Source organism: Pristis pectinata, chromosome 9 (genome assembly GCF_009764475.1).
Source record: "Pristis pectinata isolate sPriPec2 chromosome 9, sPriPec2.1.pri, whole genome shotgun sequence".
Taxonomy (NCBI): domain Eukaryota; kingdom Metazoa; phylum Chordata; class Chondrichthyes; order Rhinopristiformes; family Pristidae; genus Pristis; species Pristis pectinata.
In genome coordinates, this window is record NC_067413.1 from 60,287,816 (window position 1) to 60,305,843 (window position 18,028).

General features: G+C 42.6%; 1 protein-coding gene across 3 annotated transcripts in view; it reads right to left on the reverse strand.

The window, feature by feature from the left end:
* The window catches only part of LOC127574684 (copine-3-like), a 43,963-nt gene extending 27,408 nt beyond the window's left edge, over positions 1 to 16,555 (reverse strand). The window contains exons 1-2 of one of the 3 annotated variants that reach the window (XM_052023947.1): positions 16,424 to 16,475; positions 11,402 to 11,434 (exon numbers count right to left, since the gene is read on the reverse strand). The gene's annotated coding sequence lies outside the window, so the exon portion shown is untranslated. Of the gene's footprint in view, positions 1 to 11,401; positions 11,435 to 16,306 lie in introns of all 3 variants that reach the window. The other 2 variants (XM_052023946.1, XM_052023943.1) reach the window with 2 other exon arrangements.
* Positions 16,556 to 18,028: the final 1,473 nt, after the last annotated feature.

Sequence of the window (18,028 nt, forward strand, 5' to 3'; positions counted from 1 at the left end):
AAAACTTGTGCTCTTCAAGCTGACACTTCCGCACAGCAGTGATAGAGAGCTGCAGTGTCAGAGGTGTAGCTTCAGGAAAATGCACAAGATCCCAAGGTTGTATTTCAAATAAGGGAGGGGAATTACCCTAGTCAATATTAATCCTTCAACCAGTGTCAACAAAGTTTAACTGGCCTTCATCATATTGCTATTTTTGAAAGCCTACCATGTGTAATTTTCCCCAATATTAGAACATACTCCTTCACTCACGGAGATGGAAATCATGGGGTGATTCATTCACAGAAAGTCACCAATGACCTAGAGAGAATGCAGCTTTCGGGGGCTCACTCTGCTCATCTGACAATTTTGATTGACATCACTCGGTAGCATGCGAGTAGTTTAAAAGTTGCAGGAATATCTTCGGAGTTTCTGATTGGCAGCGAGGGGCGAGGGAGTGGAGAGAGCCAAAGACTAACAAGTGATAATTTTTATTTTCCTTAGCATTCGAGGATAGCGGGGAATGACTGCACAGGTGCGTGACGTCACTCGGTAGTGTGCGAGCAGTTTAAAAAGAAGGCTGTCATATCCAGCGGGCAGCGGAGTGAGAGGGGCTTTGGCTCAATGGGCTTAGTCGAGCCCATTGGTAAGAGGTGAGATTTATAGAGAGGGGGTAATTTACCAGTTTATTTATTGTAGTTGCATTAGACAGTGCCACAACAGTAGCAGTATGCATCTGGGATTAGTGTTATGTTTGGAGTGCCAGATGTGGGGACCCTGGGAGGCTACCAGCCTCCCCGAGGACTACATCTGCACAAAGTGCAGTGAGATGCGGCTCCTCAGGGATCGTGTCAGGGACCTGGAACTGCAGCTCGATGACCTTCGGCTGACTAGGGAGAGTGAGGAGGAGATAGACAGAAACTTGTTGAGAGTACCTCTGTGGCAGTCCCCCTCAAAAATCGGTATCTCATTTTAGATTCTGTTGGAGAGGATAACCTGACAGAGGAAGACCATGGCAAACAGGAGTTTGGCACCGCACCTGGTGCTGTGGTCCAGTGGACAAGGAGAAATGCAGTGGTCATTGGGGATTCTATAGTGAGGAGAACAGATAAGATTCTGCGAACCTGACAACAGTACCCGGATGGTGTGTTGCCTCCCTGGTGCCAGGGTACGGGATGTCTTGGACCAGGTCCAGAATATTCTGAGGGGAGAGGGTGATCAGCCAGAAGTCTTGGTACATGTAGGTACCAATGACATAGGTAGAAAAAGAGAGGAGGTCCTGAAGGAAGATTACAAGGAGGTAGGAAGAAGGTTGAGAAGCAGGATTACTACCTGTGCCACATGCTAATGGAAGTAAGAATAGAAAGATCTAGCAGTTGAATGCATGGCTGAGTGACTGGTGCAGGGGGCAGGGCTTCAAATTTTTGGATCATTGGGACCTTTTTTGGGAGAGGTACGACCTATTCACAAAGGAGGGGTTACACCTGAACTCCAAGGGGTCCAATATCGTGGCAGGAATGTTTAATATAGCTGTTGGGGAGGGTTTAAACCAATTTGGCAGGGGGAAGGAAACCAGGATATTAGGATAGAGGAAGAGGTATATAGGAGACAGTGTGCAGTGAAGACGGAAAGGAGGACAGGCAGGTGAAAAGACAGGATAATTTGCTGAACAATAGAAATACAGCAAAATCAGCAGCGGATACTGGTCTAAATGTACTATATTTAAATGCATGTAGCATTAGAAATAAGGTGGATGACCTAGAGGCACAGCTACAGATTAAAAAAAATGACATTGTGGCAATCACCGAATCATGGCTTAAGGAAGGCTGTGAGTGGGAACTAAATGTCCAGGGGTACACAGTGTATAGGAAAGATAGGCAGGTAGGCAGAGGGAGTGGTGTGGCCCAGATGGTTAGTAATGATATAAAATCAATAGAAAGAAGGGACATAGGGTCAGAAGAAGTGGAATCCTTATGGGTGGAGCTAAGAAATGGCAAGGGTAAAAGGACAATAATAGCAGTTATATATAGGCCCCCTAACAGCACCCAGGATGTGGACTATAAGTTACAGCTAGAAATAGAAAAAGTGTGTCAGAGAGACAACGTCAAGATAATTATGGGGGATTTTAAACATGAAGGTGGATTGGGAAAGCCAGGAAGGCAGTGGATCTCAAGAGAGTGAGTTTGTGGAGTGTCTATGGGATGGCTTTTTGGAGCAATTTGTTGACGAGCCCAACAGGGGATCGGCTGTTTTGGATTGGGTGCTGTGTAACCAACCAGAGGTGATTAGGGAACTAAAGTAAAGGAACCATTAGGAACTAGCGATCACAATATGATTGAGTTCAGTTTCACATTTGGAAAGGAGAAGCTGATATCAGCTGTGTCAATATTTCAGCGAAACAAAGGAAATTACAGTGGCATGAGAGACAAACTGGCCCAAATTGATTGGAAAAGTAAGCTAGCTGAAGGGATGGCACAGCAGAAATGGATGGAATTTCTACAAGAAATAAGGAAAATGCAGGATAGATATATTCCAAGAAAAAAAGGTTATGAATGGAAAAATGGCACAAATGTGGATAATGAGAGAGGTGAAGGCTAAAATAAAAGCAAAAGGGAGGGCATACAAGGAAGCAAAAATTAGTGGGAAAACAGAAGTCTGGGAAACTTTTAAAAATTTACAGGAAGAAACTAAGAAGGTCATTAGGAAAGAAAAGATGAATTATGAAAGGAAGTTGGCAGATAACATTCAAAAAGATACCAGGAGTTTTTTTAAATATATGAAGAGTAAAAGAGAGACCCGGGTTGATATAGGACCAATTGAAAACGGTGCGGGAGAGATTATAATGGATAATAAAGAGATGGCAGAGGAACTAAATGAGTATTTTGCATCAGTCTTCACTGTGGAGGACATCAGCAATATACTGGATAGTCAGGGGTCTCAGGGAATAGAACTGAATTCAGTTAAGATTACTAGAGAGAAGGTGCTCGGGAAGCTAAGTGGACTAAAGACAGATAAGTCTCCTGGACCGGATGAGGTGCACCCCCGGGTTCTGAAGGAGACAGCTTCAGAGATTGCGGAGGCATTGGTGATAATTTTCCAGGAATTGATAGACTCCGGCATAGTTCCGGAGGACTGGAAGGTTGCAAATGTAGTTCTGCTGTATAACAAGGGTGGGAGGCAGCATAAAGGAAATTACAGACTTATTAGTCTGACATCGATGGTGGAAAAGTTATTGGAATTGATCCTCAAGGATGAGGTCATGGAATACCTAGAGGTGCAAGACAAGATAGGCCCAAGCCAGCATGGTTTCGTGAAGGGAAGATCCTGCCTGACCAACCTATTGGAGTTTTTTGAGGAAATCTCAGGTAGGGTGGACAAGGGAGAGGCTGTGGATGTTGTGTATTTAGACTTTCAAAAGGCCTTCGACAAGGTGCTGCACAAGGGGCTGATTAATAAGATGAGAGCTCATGGAATTACAGGTATAATATTGAAATGGGTGGAGCATTGGCTGGTAGGCAGAAAGCAAAGGGTGGGAATAAAGGGATCCTGTTCTGGTTGGCTACCGGTTACTAGTGGTGGTCCGTAGGGGTCGGTGTTGGGGCCGTTTCTTTTTACTTTGTACATTAATGATTTGGATGATGGATTAAATGGCTTTGTGGCTAAGTTTGCAGATGACACCAAGATAGGTGGAGGAGTAGGGAGTACTGAAGAAATAGGAAGGTTGCAGAAAGGCTTAGATAGTTTAGGAGAATGGGCAAAGAAATGGCAGATGAGATTCAATGTTGAGAAATGTGCCGTTGTACACTTTGGAAAAATAAACGGGCATATTATTATCTAGATGGGGAGAAATTTCAAAGTACAGAAGTACAAGGGGATTTGGGGGTACTTGTGCAGGATACCCTAAAGGTTAACCACCAGGTTGGATCGGCGGTAAAGGAAGTGAAAGCTATGTTAGCATTCATTTCGAGATGTATAAGGTATAAAAGTAAGGAAGTGTTGATGAGGCTCTATGGCGCACTGGTGAGGCCTCATTTGGAGTACTGTGTGAAGTTTTGGGCCCCGTACCTTAGGAAGGATGTACTGATGTTGGAGAGGGTTCAGAAAAGATTTACGAGGATGATTCCCGGAATGAAGGGGCTTACTTATGATGAGCGTATGTCGGCACTTGGACAGACCTCATAGAAACATTTAGAATGTTGAAAGGACTGGACAGAGTAGATGTGGTTAAGCCGTTTTCCCCTGGTGGGTGAGTCCAGGACTAGAGGGCACAATCTTAGAATTAGAGGGTACCAGTTTAAAAGAGAAATGAGGAGAAATTTCTTTAGCCAGAGGGTAGTGAAATTATGGAATTCTTTGCCACGTACAGCTGTGGAGGCCCAATCATTGGGGGCATTTAAGGAGGAGATTGATAGGTATCTAATTAGTCAAGGTATCAAGGGATATGGGGATAAGGCCGGAAACTGGGGCTAAATAGAAATAGTATTAGTTTAGCTCATGGAGCAGACTCGATGGGCCGAATGGCCTACTTCTGCTCCTTTGTCTTGTGAAATCTGTTCCAAAATATTCCCATTTGTCATTTATATTGTATATTTTACCTTCTTCCATGCAAACATTCTACATTAATGGTCCTGTTTTAACTATACCTAATCGCAGGAATGAGCCTTTACATTGAACTACTGCAATCCTTATGACAGTGATCCCACACTAGTGCTAGGTAGGGAACTCAGTGTTCATTATTTCAAAGAAAAAGTCTTGCATTTATGTTGCACTTTTCATAACCTCAGGACATCCTAAATTGCTGTATAGCCAGCACAGATATTCTTGAAGTACAGTCGATGTGGACATCAACTGCTTCTGTTGATAGAATGTGTGTGAAAACATATATACAAAGTTGAAGTCTTATGAGTGTTTTTCTGCTCCTTAGGGTTTAGAGGAGGCACAAAAATAGTTGGAGCTAATCTTGGGCCGAGGCTTTTTTTTGGCATTCCCAACTTTTTTACTTAAGCAGTTTAGAAGCTGACTACAGTGCATTCATGTCACCAGACTGGCACCATTACAAAGCAAATTCAGACTGGCAAATACAACCTTACACATCTTTTGCCATCTACTAATCACCTCCTCTTCTGGGTTGCTTCTACTAAATGCAAACTTTTCATGGATTTGTGCCCAAACTAGCGTCACTGAAAGAGAACCATTCAGCTGCTTTCTCTCACCAAGCCAAACCTCCCCATATTTTACTTCCAATAACTGCCGGCCTTCCAATAGTGCTCATGTCCTATAAATCATTTTCACCAAACTCAATTCCTCTGTAAGACCTGTCTCAAATTTTACTACAAGTAAATAGCAGATTCCCTTTCTGATTCAAATATTGGGCAGACGTGCAAATGCAATACTCCCTCAGTTTCAAATCAACAGCCATTAACCCAGGTCTAAAAAAAAATCAACATTTGCTCCATTCTCCTGGCTGAGTTCAGGAATCTAATTTCTACCTTTCCCACAATACCAAATTAGCACTAATCCAAGTTAGGATTATCAGCTTTTTCCAACTGTGAGCATGATGTAATATTGATTGTCAATCTCTGCGGCCAATCACATTTTTCTTCACCACCATCCAACTCTAATGGGGCTGGATTTTATTAGTTCCATGAACATAATTAAAATCAGTAATATTATTTGCTCCTGCCTATGCACCAATGCTTTTGGGAGTTTGTTCTCGCACCAGCACCCTAAGGATTCGTTCCTGGGTTCCTCCTTTTACTCAATGACTTGACGCCTCCTTGAGTTAGAGCCAAGGTTTCAGTTTCCATATAAATGTCAATCACAAGCATGCTCAACCTCCCTATGATTTATTTTCTTTTAAATCCACCATGTTTGCCCAACTATCTTATCTTTGCCACCTTGATCCATGCCTCCTGTAAATGGAAAAACAACTTCCTCCAGCTTTTCAATGATAAAACTAAAACTGCTGTCTTCACCCTTCCTTGGAAAATGCCTGAAATTGTTCACAACCACAGCATTCCGTTCCTTATTGAAATGAGATTCCAACTCCATTTCCTTTACAACTCAAAAACTGCTCATTTTCTATCCACTAATCAATCTTCCATCCTCTCCAACCTTTAGCCCTTTCAAACCTTAGTCATCCCTATTCTATAGCGCAACCAAATCCTGCTTGGCCCATCCTTATTTAAGCAATGATCCTGTTCAACAGCTTATATTTTGGAGTTACATCTATTTTTATTTCTTCCCCAACTCTAATCTCCTCTAGTCTTATGCAACACACACAAAATGCTGGAGGAACTCAGCAGAGTGGGTGGCACCTACGGAGGGAAATAAACAGTCGACATTTTGGGTCGAGACCCTTCACCAGGACTGGAAAGGAAGAGGGCAGAAGCCAGAAAAAAAAAATCGATGAAGGGTCTCGACCCGAAACGTCAACTGTTTATTTCCCTCCATAGATGCTGCCTGACCTGCTGAGTTCCTCCAGCACTTTGTGCGTGTTGCTCCATTCCAGCATTTGCATAATCTCGTCTCTCTTCTTCTCTTATGATCACTTTCTCCTCAACTTTCTTACAGGAACATAAAGAAACAGGAGGATAAGCCCTTTGAGCCCTTGAACCCACTCTACCATTCAATAAAATCATAGCTGATCTGATGTCAAACTCAACATTTCTTTACCACTTTCTGACCGTACTCCTTGACTCCCTAGTAGTTGAAATGTCTGTCAGTCTGTGTCTTGACTATATTCAATGATTCTATCTTCACAGTTCTCTGTGGTGGAGAATTCACGATCCTCCTCTCAGCGAATTCCTTCTTATCTCCGTCTGAAATGGGAGACTCCTTATTCTGAAATTACGTTCCCCATTCCTCTTCCTTTTTTGGGAAAATATCCTCTCAGCATTCACTTTGTCAGTCCCTCTCAGAATCTTACACATTTCAATAAAATCACATTTCATTTTGTTTTTATTATTTTCTGCAATGAGCATAGGCCCAGCCCACTCAACTTTTCTACATATGTCAACTCCTTCATTGCTGGAATCAACTCAGTGATCCTCCTCTGCATCACGCAAACACATCCTTTCCTAAACATGACCAAAGCTGTACACAGTGTTCTAGGTCATAGGTCAGACAGCACAGAAACAGGCTGTGCCAAACAAGATTCCCATCTAAGCTAGTCCCATTTGCCCAAGTTTGAAACATACCCCTCTAAATTTTTCCTATCCATGTACCTCTACAAGTGCCTTTTAAATTTTGTTAATGTAACTGCTTCAATCACTTCCTCTGGTAGTTCATTCCATATACTGATCACTCTCTGCGTGAAAAAAAAACTACCCCTCATGTTCCTATTAAATCTTTCCCCTCTCACCCTAAACCTATATCCTCTAGTTCTTGATTCCCCAACTCTGGGAAAAAAACTGCACATTCACCCTATGTCCCTCATGACTTTATACACCTCTATACGATCACCCCTCATTCTCCTATGCTCCAATGAAAAAAGTTCCAACCTGCTCAACCTCTCTCCATAACTCAGTCCCTCAAGTCCCGGCAACATCCTTGTAAACCTCCACTGCTCTGGGTGCTTAGCTTTTGAACATCTCACCCCCTCACTTTCTCTTCTTCTTGAGCAGTCCCTTGACACTGAAGATGACTTGCTCCAAATCCAGTTCTGTGGGCTCTGAACTGACCAAGGAGGCCAACCTGGGAATCACATCTTCTTCCAGAGGGTCAAGTAGTACCTGACTGAGTGCTTGGTTGGGTAATTTTAGCAGGGCTAATGTGTGCTCCCAATGCATGGATAAAGTGTTCAATACCACCCAAATGCTCCTTCTCCACTTTCAGCAGTTAAGGGTTTACCAGATCCTGCTCTATCAAACTCCCTTCCAAGCTCTTAACTCCATTTCCCAAAACTTACTACTGAGCCAGCTTTCATCACGCTTCATATTGTCTCCTGATTCTACTGTTTTCCCCCACATGACCTTACGAGCCTTTTGGAGTTAATTTCCTATATTGAAAGGCACCGTATAAATACAATTCATCATTGAATTTAAATTGTGTATTAAATGAAAATTACATTCGACACAACAGCACATTCCACCTATGTGCAATTTTAGATTGATCTAGGATTTCAGAGTGGAACTATAACTGGACTGGAGAAGAACTTTGAGTGGGAACGGGAGGATCCAATTGTCATGGCCCATGTAGGCATTGAAAATTGAAAATCAAGGGTCCAGATTATTACCCAAGTCACATGCAAATTGGTAAAGGGTAAGTGCATTGCTCAAGGTGTGGTAGAAATGGGCCTCAATTCTTGGGACACTGAAGAGAACTGTTCTGTTGAATTGGGCTTCACCTGAATTGTGCCGAAACCAGTGCCCTGGTGAACAGCATAAACAGAGTTATAGGCAGGGCTTCAAACTAAAGAGCAGGAGGGAGGGCTCCAAGAACAGGATGTCTAATAAATCAAGGGGAAACTATTGATTTTCCTCATTCAATGGCACAGCATAGTGAGGGGCAACTTGACAAGCAAAGCGCATCAGGCTGGGGCAGAAAATGTACACAAAAGTATGCAAAACAGCAAATCCAGAGTTAGTAAAATCTATAAAATAAAATCAAAACTGAAGTCTTTATTTGAATGCATGTGTAGCATTTGCAATAAGATAGAGGAGTTGACAAATTCAAGTTTATTGTCATAGGCATACATACACAGGATATAAGTGCCATGAAAATCAGCTTTTTACAGCAGCAGCACAGATAGCAACAAGAGAATAATCTAAATGCCATTATGGAGATGTATTTGCAGGATGACCAGGACTAGGCACTTAGTATTCCAGGTTATACAATGTTCCAAAAGATCAGGCCAAAAGGAACAGGAGTTCAGATGGTTTTGTTAATCAAGGAAGGTATTGGAGCATTGCTGAGTTGTGATAGAGACGCAGTAGATAGTAATGTATAATAGGTTTGGGTTGAAATCATGAATAGCAGGGGAAGGAAGACACAGGTGGGAGTAGTCCATAGGCCCCAAAATGTGACCTCTTGATAGGGCAGAGCATAAATGGGGAAACAGCTAAGACATGTTTGAATTGAACTGCAATTGTCATGGGTAATTTTAATCTACATATTGATTGGATGAACCAAACTGACAAGCATATCATAGAATAATTTGTGGAATGCATCTGGGAATTGCTTCTTAGAACAGCATACCACAGAACCTACCCAGGAACAGACATTTTAGATTTGGTCACGAGTATCAGGGAAGGATTAATAGGAGGTCTTGTGGTTAAAGGTCCCCTACAAAGTAGTACCACAATATGAGAGAATTCTAAATGCAATTTAAGGAAGAATACTACAGGACCAAAATCACCATCTTCAATTTAAATAAGGCAATTATAATGGTAGGAAGGTGAAGTTCTCCAAAGTGTACTGGGAACATAAGCTACAAGACAGGCCAGTATATGAACAGTGGCAGATCTTCAAACAGCTGGTCAAAAACATTCAGCAGAAAGCTATCACAATTAGAAAGAGGGATTCCATAGGAGGCACAATCTGTGGTTAATAACATAATTATCTCTATGTTAAATTGAAAAGTAGGGCATACAAAGTGGCAAGGGTTGGTAGTAGGCCAGAAGACTAGGAAGTTTTTAGGATTCAGCAGCAAAAGACTAAACTCAAAAACAGAGAGAAAATTGATTCTGAGAGAAAACAAAATATCAAAACAAACAGCAAGAGTTTCTATGGATAGATAAATAGGAAGACAGTTAAGGTGGGTGTGGACATCTAGAGAATGAGGCTGGTGAATTAATAACAGGAAACAAAGAATGTTAAATCAATTCCTTGCATCAGTATTCACCATGGAGGACACTGCAAGTACCCCTAAGAGATGGGCTAATTTCAAATAATGGGGTGGAGGGGGGGGGGGGGGGGGGGAGGAGGGGGGAAAAGAAGATGCAAAAATCTTAATTACAAGGGATAAAATATTAGAAAAATTCACAGGAAAAAAAGGCAGACAAATGACCAGGACCCAATGGCTTTAAAGGAAGTGGCTTTAACATTTTCAACCTATGGACCCATAAGTTGAAAATGTTCAAAACTTACTAAATTCCAGGAGACTACCAGAAGATTGGAAAACAGCCAGTGTGACTCCTTCATTCAAAATGGAAGACAGAAAGTGGAAAACCATAGGCTAATTATTTTAACATCCATTGTCAGCAAGAAGTGAGAGTCAATAATCAAAAGAGGAAATAGCTAATCATTTAGGAAAGCTGAAATATAACCAAACCTGGTTTTTATGAAAGGTAAATGTTTGACAAAGTTGTTTGAATTCTTTGAGGATGTAACCGGGAGAGTTGACAGGGTAGCGTGTTGATGTAGTGTATTTAGATTTCCAAAAGGCATTTGACAAGGTACCACACAAGAAGCTGATGATTAAATTAAGAGCCCAAGATAATGGAGGAAGTATGTTAGCATGGATTGAAAACTGGCTGTCACATAGAAAACAGTTGGATTAAGTGGTCCTTTTCAGGCTGGAGAGATACAACTAGTGGAGTACCCCAGGATCAAATCTTGGCCTTCAATTGTTTACTATTTACATTATGACATGTAGGGGGGGAAATGAAATGCAAGATTTTCAAGTTTGCCAAAGATATGAAAATAGGCAAAAGGGCAGGTTGTAATGAGTGTTGGATTTGACTGTTTTAATTAGTTTTTTTTAACATGTATAGTGTTTAATACACCTCTAGTGGCTGCACAAGGAATGGCCACTTTCTAGCTTATTGGTTTGTCCATCAAGTATCTAATAAGTTTTCTGATTGGACTATTGTTAGCTAAGGAGTACCTCTTATCTCAGGTATAAAGGGTGTCGTTTTTTGATAACCACTCTCGCCTGTCTCTCTCTCGCTCTCTCCCCCCCACCCCCAGCTCATCTGTAGTTCCTTTTGTCTCAGCTCATCTCCTAGTAGTAAAGCTAGTGCCATGTGCTCTGTGACGGTTTCTTTGTGTTACACTTTTCCAATAAAACTTTGTGAAGCACCATGTTGTTTTCAACTCATTCCCGGACTCCTGAAAGAACCAGCAGATTCGAAAATAACTGGATCCGACATGAGGATATTGCAATTCTGCAACAGGATATATATAGATTGAGTAACTGGGTGAAAACCTGACAAATGGAGTTTAATGTGGAAAAGTGAGAGGTCACGTGCTTCAGCAAGAGGAATCAAAAGGCAGATTAGTGTCTAGATGGAGAAAAACGGCAAGTGAATGAAGTTCAAAATGATCCAGGTGTTCTAGTGCATGAATCACAGAAAGTTAGCAGGCAGATCCAACTGGTACTTAAGAATGCCAACAGCACGTTGGTGTTTACTACAAATGGAGATGGAGTTTAGGAATATGGGGCTATTTGGTACAGTTGTACAGGGTGTTGGTGAGACCATACCTGGAATACTGTGTACAGTTTTGGTCGCCTTACCTAAAAAAAAATATAGTAATGTTAGAGACAGTCCAAAGGAGATTCACCAGCCAGTTGCTGGGGTGAGAGGCTTGTCCCATCAAGAGAAGTATTGTACTCCTTGGATTTCAGAAGAATGAGGGGTGACCTTATTCAAACACACAAGCTCCAGATCCTAAAGGGGACCTCACACCCCAGACATTGAGATGTTTTCATTAACAGGAGAGTCACAAACAAGGAGAAATAACTATAAAATCAGAGACCACTCATTTAAAACTGAGGTGCGTAGAAATTTCTTCTTTGTTGTAAATTTCAGTTCTCCGCCTCTAAGAACAGTGGAGGCCAGCTCATGAGATATGTTTAAAGTGGAGGTACATGAATATTTGAAGGATCGAGTAATTGCAGGTAATGGGATACTGGTACAAAAGAGTTGAGGCCAGCATAGATCAGCTATGATCACATTGAGTTGTGGGGCAGATTTGAGGAGTCTGGCGGCCTACTTCTGCTCCTATTTTCTTGTGTTCCGAGTCCCCATGCATAAAGCAGTCATACAACACTACAACACAGGAACAGGCCCTTCGGCCCATCTAGTCCATGCCAGCCTGGTTTTCTGCCATCCCATCTACCTGCCATGGAACACAGCCCTCCATACCTCTCTCATTCATGTACCTATCCAAACTTCTCTTAAATGTTACAATTGAACCTACATCCACCACTTGCATTGGCAGCTCATTCCACACTCACACCACCCTGAGTGAAGTAGTTCCCCCTCAGATTCCCCTTAAATATTTCACCTTTCAACCTAAACCTATGATCTCTACTTCTATTCTCATCCAACCAGAGGGAAAAAAGCCTGCATGCATTCACTCCATCCATAACCCTCATAGTTTTGTATACTTCTACAAGGTCTCCCCTCATTCTCATGTGCTGCAGGGAATAAAGTCCTAACCTATTCAACCCATCCCTGTAACTCAGGTCCTCAAGTCCCAGCAACATCCCTGTAAATTTTCTCTGCACTCCACTCCTTCAAGCTTATTGATATCTTTCCTGTAGGTAGGTGACCAGAACTGCACACAGTACTCTAAATTCAAACTCACCAACGTCTTGTACAACTTCAACATAACATCCCAACTCCTGTACTCAATGCCCTGATTTCTGAAGGCCAATTTGCCATAAACTCTCTTTTTGACCCTATCTACCTGCAGTGCCACTTAAGGAATTATGGATCTGTACTCCCAGGTCCCTTTGTTCTACCACACACCTCGGTGCCCTACCATTCACTATGCAAGTCTTACCCTGGTTTGTCCTCCCAAAGTGCATCACCTCACACTTGTCCGCATTGAATTCAATCAGCCATTTTTCTAGCCGGTCCAGATCACGCTGCAAGCTTTGATAGACTTCCTCGCTGTCCACTACAGCCCCATTCTTGGTGTTATCCGCAGATTTGCTGATCCAGTTTACCACATTATCTAAATCATTAATATAGATGATAAATAGCAACAGATCCAGCACTGATCCCTGCAGCACACCACTAGTCATAGGCCTCCAATCAGAGACACAACTACCTACTATCACTCTCTGGCTTCTCCCGCTAAACCAATGTTGAATCCGGTTGACTACTTCATCCTGAATGCCAAGCAACTTAACCTTCTGGACCAGCCTCCCATATGGGACTTTGTCAAAGGCCTTGCTAAAGTCAGTGTAGACAACATCCACTGGCTTCCCCTGATCAACCTTCCTGGTAACCTTGATGCCATCAAAATTGGCCTTCCTCCAGTTTAGAATCGTAAACCTAGGACCAGTCCTCTCCTTCTCCATAATTATCTTGAAACTAATGCAATTATGATCACTGGATCCAAAGTGTTCCCCTACGCACACTTCTGTCACCTGCCCTGTCTCATTCCCTAACAGGAGATCCAGTATCGCGCTCTCTCTAGTTGGGACCTCTACATACTGATTAAGGAAACTTTCCTGAACACATTTGACAAACTCGACCCCACCCAGTCCTTTTACAGTATGGGAATCCCAGTCAATAAGTGGAAAGATAAAATCACCTACTATCACAACTTTATATTTCCTGCTACTGTCTGCTCTCTCTACAAATTTGCTCCTCTACATCCTGCTGACTATTGGGAAGTCTACAATATAGTCCCATTAACCTGGTCATCCCATTTTTATTCCTCAGTTCCACCCAAATTGCCTCAGTAGTCGAAGCCTCCAGTATGTCCTCTCTGAGCACTGCCGTGACATTTTGCCCGATGAGTAACAAACCCGTCCCCCTCTAACACCTCCCTCTCTATCATGTCTAATACAACAGAACACTGGAACATTGAGCTGCGAGTCCTGCCCCTCCTGCAACCAAGTCTTACTAATGGCTACCTCATCATAATTCCACGTACGGATCCGTGCTCTTAAGTTCAACCGCCTTACCTACAATACTCCTTGCATTGAAATAGACGCAACTCAGAACATTAATCCCACCACGCTCAACCTTTCAGTTTCCGTCTTTGATTGTCATCTCAACATCTACTTTCCCCACAGCCTCTCCATTTGCTGTCCTGTCACTCTGGTTCCCACCCTTCTGCAACTCCAGTTTAAAGCCCCCCTCAGCAGCACCAGCAAACCTTCCCGCAAGGATATTGGCCCTCCTCCATTTCAGGTGCAAGCCGTCCCGTTTGTACAGATCCCACCTGCCCTGAAAGAGAGCCCAATGATCTAAAAATCTGAAACCCTCCCTCCTGCACCATCTGCTTAGCCACATATTAAACTGCACTATCTTCCTATTTCCTGCCTCACTAGCATGTGGCACAGGTAGCAATCCCGAGATCACCACGCTGGAGGTCCTGTCTTTTAACTTAGCAACTAACTACCTGAATTCACTTTGCAGGACCTCATCACTTTCCCTGCCTACGTCATGGTACCAATGTGTACTGCAACCTCTGGCTGCTCCCCCTACCCCTTAAGAATGCTGTGGACTCGATCCGAGACATCTGACACTGGCACCTGGGAGGCAACATACAATCCGAGAGTCTCGTTTTTGTCCACAGAACCTCCTGTCTGCTCCCCTAACCAATGAATCCCCGATCACTACTACTTGCCTCTTCTCCCCCCTTCCCTTCTGAGCCAAAGAGCCAGACTCAGTGCCCAACACCTGACCACTGTGGCTTTTCCCTGTAGATCGTTCCCCCCAACAGTATCTAAAACAATATACTTGTTATTGAGGGGAATGGGGTACCCTGCACTGACTGCCTGTTCCCTTTCTCTCTCCTAACAGTCACCCAACTACCTACCTCCTGCAACCTAGGTGTGACATGACTGCCTCCCTGTAACTCCTGTCTATCAACCCCTCAGTCTCCCAAATGATCCGAAGGTCATCCAGCTCCAGCTCCCTAACAGTCTGTAAGGAGCTGCAGCCAGATGCACCTCACAGGTGTAGTCATCAGGGACGCCTCCCTGACTTCCCACATCATGCAAGAGGAGCACACCACCGCACTGGCTGTCATTCCCACTGCTCTACCTGTGCAATAATAAAGAAAGAAAGAAAGAAAGAAAGAAAGAAAGAAAGAAAGAGAACTTAACAGAACCTCACCTTAGCCTCCACCTCTTCACGCTGAAACCTCTTGAGGCAAAACCTCAGCTGCCCACTCTTACACTGGCCGCTTTGCTTTTCCCTACCTACCTTTTATTGGCAGAGTTGCCATGCACTTAGCCAATCAGAAACAACTTTAAAAAAAAGCTGCTGGCTCTTCCCCTCTGCTGCTCTGGCTGCTGGAACTGCAAAGAAAACAAGAAGTCCCTACAAGTGTATTATAAAAGGTTAACTCCTCCACATTGTTGACAGGTTTGTTCAAATGAATCAGGGAGAAACTAAACTGTTTGTTGATATAACTGGAAAGTAATGATAAAATAACCAAGGGGAAATTGTATTTAACATAAAGCAAATAAAATCAAAATAATGAGACGCTACGCACACAAGACATTTTCAAACATGCTACTGACATTTAAAAACTATTAACCTACATTACATTCATGAATTTCAAATAGGCTATTAAAACATTATTCAACAGAGTAGAAAACAGGATCATCTGTAGGCCAGTCAGCCCTTAAAGCTTACTTTGCTATTCAATATGATCGTAGCTGTCCATGCATCAATGCCACATTACTGCTCTCCACCCATATCCTTTGATACCTTTTGCACCAAGAAGTTTTGTCTACTTTTTAAAAAATATCCAGTAACTTGGCTTCTACAGCCATCCATGGTGGAAATTCCTAATTTACTATTCTCTAAATGAAGAAATTTCTCATCTCAATCCTAATAATCTTTTACCCAGTAACCCAAGATTGTGATCCCTCAACCTATACACGCTATTCAGAGGAATAACCTTCCAGTATCTCGTCTACCTAGCCCTGCCCAAGATGTTGTAAGTTTCAACTAGAGCCCCTCTCATTCTTCAAAGTTGTAGTGAATGCAAATTACTCCTCATGAGGGCCCCATCATCCCAGGGATCAATCTGGTGAACCTTCACTACACTTCCTCTTATCGCAAGTAGAATTCTTCTTAGTTTAGGACACCAAACCTCTATGCAATACTCTAAATATGTTGCCATCTGGGCCCTATATAATTGTAGGAAGCATGAACCATTCAAAACAAAACCAAGTTTACTGGCAAACACACTCAACCTTAAATCTGAAAGGGTTAGTTACTGTACACGGCAGAGGTCCAACAAAAAACAAAAATTGCCGATAACACCGATTTGAGAGCACTGTGGCAACACACACACAAAGACGCCTGGTCTAGGTCCTTTTACATCGACGCCTCACAAACTGACCCACATCACACGGAGACACTCGGAAACAACCGATTTGAAACATGGATACGAGAAGGAACCCCACCTCTTCTGACTGACTTTGCCACGTCTCTATTAAGCGAAAGTGAAACAAGAGTGGTCAAAAGAAACTTATTAAATACAATTCCTTACTACAAAAAGAATTACATGGAAAATATACAACCTCCGTGAGCCGCAACTACACTCAGCAGATCTACCAAGCCGCGCACAGCCCCACCCACGGCTGACACAACGTCCGATATGGTTGCGCATGCGAAGTTTTTTGGAGAAATTGCCAAGGAGCCACACGCTGGGCGGGGTCAGTTTCTCCATGCGGTTTATTTGTGCAGAGGGTTTCTAGAGCTGGAACAACAACAACGCGTTTTATTGAAGCAAAACCAAGGAGCGTTTTAAAACAATTTAAAAACTGCCCACGAGAATACACAACAGATCTCAATATCAGTAGGCTGATGTTCTATGAGATACGTTAACACATCTGTTGGCAATCTTCTAGAAGAGCACCATCCAGAGACAAATTATATTTGGAAGCGGAATGCTACATTCTCAGAATACTCCTAAACCATTGATGGATACAGGTATTAAAATACTAACCAGTCCCCACTGCACAACAGCACCCCCCGACCACAAAGATCTAAAGAGCCTGGAAAGTACAGACTATTCACTGGACTATACCTCCAGTGCTACTTCTCGGCAAAGGCTGACATCAATGAAGAAATTCAGTGCTCCATGCAGCACCACAGTCTTTGGCTGTCTGGAAAAAAAGGATTAGTAGAAAAACACGGTTTTCATGAATGTTCAGTGTAAGACCACTCTAGTATGCTTCAATGATGACCTGGAGCTTGGCTGAGCATGTGAATGCACCAGTGTTTGTGTATTTCTGTTTGTTGGCTGGGGTGAGAGTAATCTTGGTTCTGCAGTGCAGGCGGTGCTGGTTGAATGTTTTCTTCATTGCTCCTGTTGTCTAGTTCCAATCCAGTGGGAAGTTTGTTGGAGTGAGGTGCAGTTTTGTGTCAAGAAAATTTGTGAAAAGTGTTGGGCCAATTATTCATCGCCACAAAATCCTCCAAACATACTGTTAGGATAGGTGAACCAATGTCACCCAGACTAACATTCCCAGCATAAAGACCCTAATTATACACTGTTGGCTTCCATAGGCAGTTCATGTCAATTGCATGCCCGACACCAGGTTCCAGAAACAGGCACTTTACTCCAACCTTCATCACAGCAAAGTTTTTACCAGGTGCACAGAGGAAGCAATTCAAGGATGCTCTCAAAACCTCCTTGCGAAAGTGTAATATTCCCACTAATTTATGGAAATCTCTGGCCCACAATTGCTTATACTAGAGACAGGATATTGTGGGAGAAATGTGAAAGACGATTGAGAATATTCTCAAATTTTTGCAGGAGGGGAGCTAGAGGGTTAACTTTTGTTCTGCCAATAACCAAAGATGTAGGTGATGAACTTTGCCTCAGACTTCTGTGTCTTGTCTGCAGGATGTGGCAGTCTGATTATACTTTGTTCTTCCAGAATGCTAAACTAATGCTGGAACCATGGTTGCTCACTTCTACCATTTATATCCACTGCTCAAAAAAACCGCAATTTGTACTTGTACTTTGTGATAGTAGTGGTGCAGTGGTTAAATTACATTCAATTTTTGTAATACACACTTAAACTGATTCATTTAAAAAAAATACCTTGTACACTGTCAATTAACACTTTGCATACAAGAAAGCCCAGTTATCTCATATACAACTTGAAAATATCTAA